The following is a 7096-nucleotide window of genomic DNA, read 5'->3' on the forward strand; positions in this document are numbered from 1 at the left end:
TGTCCATTTTGGCTTTTGCTGCAATTGCTTTTGGTGTTTTAGTCATGAAGTCTTGGCCTACACCTATGTCCTGAATGGTTTTGCCTAGGTTTTCTTCTAGGGTTTTTATGGTTTTAGGTCTTACATTTAAGTCTTTAATCCATCTTGACTTAATTTTTGTGTAAGGTATAAGGAAGGGATTGTTTCAGCTTTCTGCATATGGCTAGCCAGTTTTCTCAACACCATTTATTAAATAGGGAAACCTTTCCACATTGCTTGTTTTTGTCAGGTTTGTCAAAGACCAGATGGTTGTAGATATGTGGCATTATTTCTGAGACCTAAAAATATGGAGCGCTTAACGAAGTTGCTTGTCATCCTTGTGCAGGGGCCATGCTAATCTTCTCTGTATCATTCCAATTTTAGTATATGTGCAGCCGAAGCAAGCACTTTGGTGTGTCTTTATAAAGAGAACATACTAATTTTGAGAAAAATATCTTAAATTTCACTCTTGTTAAGAATATAGTAAGGGCCTTCACAGGGCGGTTGCAGTGCTGTTCCTAAACATAGATCCATTGAGTTCCTTCAAAGCAAAGTTCCAGGAGAGAATCCTAAAATGTCATTCGAGAACACAGATTGTTGGTGGTCTCACTGAAACCAAGGTTACCTTTTAGTTATTGACTGCTTATCCTTAAGAGCAATTCTCCATAAATATCCATTCATGTGTTTGTTTAACAAAACAAAGCACTGGGTATGTGCCGAGCATTTTTTTATGGTGCTGGGGATATAGCAAAAAATAGACAATTTCTTCATTTTCATGGAGTTTAAATCCTAGTGAGGATGGGAGAAACATAATTAAAAAGTAAACAAGAAAATAATTTTAGAGAGTTACGATGAGAATACTAAGGAAAAACTCAAGTAGAGTAGTAGTACAAACATCAGATGCTTTTGATAGGTTTAAGGCATTGACAGTTGAGCTGAAATGAACAAGAAGAAGGAGCCAGGCAAATACCTGGGAAGCCCTGGCAATCCCAGTGAAGTGAACAGTAGATGCAAACATCAAGAAGTAGACTTGAGCTTAGCCGGTTGAAGGAGTTTGTAGTACTAGACTATATTGAACAATGGGGATGGAAACAGAAATGCCCCAAGTGTGTATGGCTATAAATTCAGAGCCAAATTCGTAGCTCATCTATAATGAGCATACAGTGCAAGCTGGCAAAGGGTTCACCTACCTTAAACACTTGAATTCCATTCTTTGGCCATTGTCATAGTACCATAAAAATACGGTGATTTTTTGGTATTGTATTATGTTAGAAAATGACCTTTGACTGACATGTTAGAAAATTAGCATAATACATACAGACATCCATGATGTTCTGTGGTTTTTATTGATTGCTATTATAAAAATACTGCAACATTATTTTGGGAGAGATCATGGTTGACAGGACCACGTTTAACATGGTAGTCAAAGTCCAACAATAGACCTTCATATTGTGGAATTAATGGGCGACACTAAACATTCTAACATAAATCTTCACAGATCCTGTGTGTCTACTGGAAGGAAATGGTCAGGTTTTGAGGTGCTGAAATTCTCTCTGGTGCCAAGGAGCTCTTTGAGGCACTGTATTAGAGAGAGATGGGTTATTAAATCACTCAAACTGTAAATCATCTCTACAGGTCTTTAAATCTGAATGATTTACTCCCTTGTCCTTGCAGGATTGAGAAATTATTACAAAAAAAAATCCAAGAATATAGCTTCTAACTAGAAAGACATCATCTCAGGTTTAAAAATATCTCTAATCCAATTAAGCAACAGTTTTCTGAGTTGCGGAAAATATAGAGCACAATGATGGTACTGGAAATGAAATGTAACGTAACGATGAGATCTATAAATCACAACTCCAGAAGTCTTAAGCAAGTCCTAATGTTAAAAGGCAGCATTCTTTGATATTCTACTGATTGCTATAAAGGGTATTTAGAAATGGCAGCATTTTCTAGTAAAAAATAATAAATGGACTTTTAGTTGAAAGTGACACCATCTTCTATGATTTGACAACATCTTAGAAACAGCTGCCATAACATCTTTTTTTCATATTTGCTTAGTTAACATCATTGTAACATTAGTCTATGACTGCCAATAAATTTTCATTAAAAATATCTGCTTAATATGAGAAGACTCCAGAAGGGAAGGAATTTAAATCTAGAAACTGAAACAAATCAATATATTATTTAATAATAATTTATAAAATATTATATGTTCTTATTTTAAATGCTATATAGGAAGATAATTGATAGGTAATTGGAAGGCAAACACTTTTTAAATGACAAAAGTACTCCTACTTTGTCAGACTATAATTTTCTATGAACTTAGAATTTGTTGCTCAGCTTGAGTAAATATTGTATCCATTTCCTTGGCATTTTATCATCTTTCCTTTGGTTCAGTTTAAAAGAAAGACCATAACTATGTTTCCAAGAAATTCACAGCACTTTATAGATTAATATAAACTGATAGTTTGGGACCTATTCATCTTTAAGCTTTCTTTAGTTCTCTCTCCTTCACAAATGGGTGAATTGACATAAATCTGTTCTTCCTACTCATCTTTTTTCTGCTCTGTGAATGTCATCAACTTGTGTTGATTGAGAGGATTGGGTGTGAGGAACTAAAATATATCAAGGCATTTCAAGTACAACTATGTACCAAATAACAACATTTTGGTCCACGATGAACTGCATATATTGATGGTGGTCCTCTAAGACCAAAATGGAGCTGAAAAATTCCTATTGCCTAGTGGTGTCATAACCACAGTGCAATGTATTACTCACATATGTTTGGTGATGCTAGTGTAAAAGAAACTACTGTGCTGCCAGTTATATTAAAATATAGCACATACAATTGTGTACGGTGCATAGTTGATAATGATAAATGATTAGTTACTGGTGTATGCAATTACTATATTATACTACATTGTACATTTTATTGTTATTTTTGAGTGCACTCCTTCTACTAATGAAACAAAAAGTTGGCTATAAAATAGCTTCAGGCAGATCCTTTAGGACGTATTCCAGAAGGAGGCATTGTTATGATAGGAGAGGATGGTTCCATATGTGTTTTTGCCCCTGAAGAGTTTCCAGTGGCACAAGACATGAAGGTAGAAGACAGTGATATTGATGATCCTCACCCTGGGTAGGTCTAGGCTAATGTGTGTGTTCATGTCTTAGTTTTTAACAGAAAAGTTAAAAATGTTTTAAAAATAGAAAAAAGGTTATATAATAAGGATATAAAGAAAAAATTTTTTACATAGCTATATGATATGTTGGTGCTTTAAGTTAAGCATTATTACAGAAGAGTCAAAAATTAAAAAATTAAAAAGTTTACAGAGGAAGAAAATCACAATAGCTAAGGTTAATTTGTTACTGAAGAAAGAAAAATATTTTTATAAGTGTAAAGTCTACAGCAGTGTATGGTTATATCCTAGGCCATCACATTCACCCACAGCTCATTCCCTGACTCACCCAGAGTAACTTCTAGTCCTGCAAGCTTCATTCATGGTACATACCTATACAGGAGTACCATTTTTCATCCTTTATATGATATTTTTATGGTATCTTTTCTATGTTTATAAACACAAATACTTACTATTGTGTTCCAGTTGCACACAGCATTTGGTACAGTAACTTGCTGTACAACAGGAGTCCTCAACCCTCAGGCTGTAGACTGGTATCAGTCCTGGCCTCTTAGGAACCAGGTATACATCAGGAGGTGAGTGGTAGTCCTGTGAACATTACTGCCTGAGCTCTACCTCCTATCAGATCAGTGGTTGCATTAGATTCTCATAAAATAGCAAACCCTATTGTGAACAGTGCATGTGAGGGATCTAGGTTGAGCATTCCTTATGAGACTCTAATGCCTGATGAGCTGTGGTGAAACAGTTTCATCCCAAACCATGACTTCTCCCCATACATCAGTCCATGGAAAAATCATCTTCCACAAAATCAGTCCCTAGTGCCAAAAAGTTTGGGGACCCATGATGTACAGGTTTGTAGCCTAGAAGCAACAGGCTATATACCATATAGCCTAGGTATGTAGTAGGCTGTACCATGTAGGTTTGTGTAAGTACACTCTCTGATATTCATACAACAGTGAAATTACCTAATGATGCATTTTCTAGAATGTATTCTTATCATTGACAATACACAGCTCTACCTTCTGGAACGGGCCAATTATGTCATTAGTTGGGAAAAAGATTAGTTGCTCTACAAGCAAAGAGTCCTACAAGTCCATTCATATTAGTCAGAATTTTCCACATTAAAATAATCCTATCCTCATTTTTAAAGATCTACCCTATCCCATCATAGTCAAACTAAAAATGATTTGCTTTGTCAGTGCTAGGTACGCACACTTCTAGAATGTCCAGACATCAAATCTCTTCTCTCTACTGCAGAAAGTTAAGTAGCGATGTGGAAGTTTCTTCAGTTCCTAGCACCAGTGGAGGCAATGGTCCTGAATTACTATATTAAGCTTCACAAACAAATGTTCACTTCACTTAAAAGCTGTCTAGACCTCACCAGATAGTGACACATTAAGATGAAGATAAAACAGCATAATTTGCTACAAATTCTGCTAAAAGCATAAATAATCACATTCTCCATATTATTAGGAAACAAAACTGAGCAAGTTTTAAAGATTTATTGTATGCAGGGGATTTGTTACCTCCAAAAAGAAAGGGGAGCTTCCCTAGAAGAAAGCTTTCTAGACAAAAGGACCTCCCAGCAATAGCTAACATGCCAGCAGCCTCTTCCTCTGTGCAGGGAACCCTGCTGTGTTCCTTGTGTGCATTATTTTATTCTCTCATCACAGAATTCTTGTGGACTATTTATTTTCACTACTATTTCCCAGCACCAAGGTTTAGAAATGTGCAGATTTGACCAGGTTTATACAGCTAGTAGAGTACTTGATTTTAAATATTGGTGCCTGGCTCCTTAACATCTTTATGTAGTGTGAGCAGCTTAGCACAGAAACATCCGGGAATCAGGTTTGATGGGCTGAGAGATACACTATCGAGTAAATACAAAATGAAGCTATTTTCTGAAATGAATATGGCTGGTCCTGGAGATAATTTTGTCAATGAAAGCCTGTATCCTGCTAATTATTTAGAAAGAAAAATCAGAACTGATGCCAAAAAAATGATAAATAATTATGTCTATTTTTAAAAATACTCTGAGATACATCCATAAATAATTTAGTGGGTTTCTAAATTAATCAGAGTGATTCACCTCCATTTATTTCTACGTGATGTCTTTTCCTCCTTGAAATCCTAAAGTGCTCTGGGAGCAGGGGAACAGGAAATATGAATGTGGAACTTTGTATAGGATATAATAAAAATCTTTTAAGGTAGAAAACTTAAATTTTTTAAGTAATGTATTTGTGATAAATTATGAAAAAAGCTGAAAAGAATTTGGCCATAGGGTAAACAAATAAATAAAATACAAAAATTACAATCTAATTGGAAGCATTTCTTTATCCCTCAACTTTCTATATGTTTTGTATTTTAGAATTCAAGTCTGGATATTAACAGTATAAATGGTTTAAATAACACAACAAACAGAACATTCCTTTTCTGTGCCTCGTTCTCTTGTTTTGAGTTTGTAGGAGGAGCAGGGTATAGCAGCAATAAACTTTGGTATAATTGTGGTACTAGACTATCACATATACTCAAAGAGTATCCATTAAGTGAATTAGGGAAAGAATGTTTAAAGTGAGTAAATCATATGAGTCATTTTCTGAAAAGCAATTAATTACCTTTAAGAATGGATCAAGATTATTTCTTTTCTTTTTTTTCTTTTAAGATTATTTCTAAATCAGGAGGAAAAGAACAGGGCAGGTTATATTATTGTTATTTGTTATATATAAACAATAGAAAATCCATCTATAGGATAAAAAAAAATGAGTTTACGGGTGATGTATTTATATCATACAAAATCATTTGTTGACTGATTACTTCCACTCCCCGGTCTCTTAAGCAGGTGACTGATTGAATGGAACTTGGTCTTTCAGTTCAGAGTCAGAACGTATTCTTCCCAGGACCTAAGAAACTCAAAGCACGTAGGGCAAGTAAGAAAGATCCAGAAAGTCTTTATTTTAAGTCCTACGTGAATGGTGACAATATTGAGATTCAAAGTGCCTCTTTTAACCAGGATAGTCTATAGAACAATTCATTTTGCAAATAAAAGAGGTCTGGCATTATTAGCTTTCTCTTCTTTTATTGACCTCACTGGATTCTAAAAAGCTTGAGGGAATCACGATGTTAGATATTTGTGGGTTACTTTTGCCTCATCCTTTTCCACTCCCTCTGTCTTGTCTTTGCTCTGTATTTCCTAGCTGTGTGTGTGGTTTGCCGAGGATATGCGACACCCCTAACTTTATCTAGTCCAGACCGACTTAGACCAGCCCTCATAGTTCATATTCTTGACTGTAATGGTTCAGGGGCAGGCATATAACACAAGCCAGGCCAATGAGGGCTGGAAGACTCAATGTGGGGATTTGAGATTGAGGTATCTGGGAAGTAGACATTCTCATTTTACACTGGAAATGAATAAAGAAGTATTTAACATCAGGAGCTTTTTATCAGACAGCATTTCCTTAAATCACACGGAGCTTTTAGTCAATACCTGTCTAGAAATCCGCAAGGGATACCCAGCCTGAGAATGGAGCCACCACCAAGAAATATGAGCCTATAATGAAGACAGAGAAACCATTTTTGGTGATGTCATTGAGCTAACAGATCAAACCTGAAGCCTGAGCACTTTTCAGTAAGATAGGCCAAGTTTTAATTCCCTTTATTTTTAAACAGTTGGACATGGCTGGTGTGTTAATTACAACAGAAAGAATAGAAATTGATATAGGGATATACTTTTTATTAGATACTGCCTCACACACAGTGAGTTAAATAATGGAATGTTCCTAAAGCATGTTCTCTCAAACTTTAATACCGAGTTTTTAAAAATGATTCTTATTTTATCATTGCTATTTCAGGATATCTAAGTGATTATTTTATCTGAGGTCAATAGGAGGACTTAAAACCCTTCAAAATTGTTTGTTCAAGAGGTTTACACTTAACCT

General features: G+C 35.3%; 1 non-coding gene across 1 annotated transcript; it reads right to left on the bottom strand.

Moving 5' to 3' along the window:
- Positions 1–319: 319 nt before the first annotated feature.
- Positions 320–426, bottom strand: LOC135270704 (U6 spliceosomal RNA). The gene has a single exon (XR_010338833.1). It is a non-coding gene; the product is annotated as a U6 spliceosomal RNA (small nuclear RNA).
- Positions 427–7096: the final 6670 nt, after the last annotated feature.

Source organism: Aotus nancymaae, unplaced genomic scaffold, assembly GCF_030222135.1.
Source record: "Aotus nancymaae isolate 86718 unplaced genomic scaffold, 86718_ANA_hifiasm-v0.15.2.pri h1tg000064l_1, whole genome shotgun sequence".
NCBI lineage: Eukaryota > Metazoa > Chordata > Mammalia > Primates > Aotidae > Aotus > Aotus nancymaae.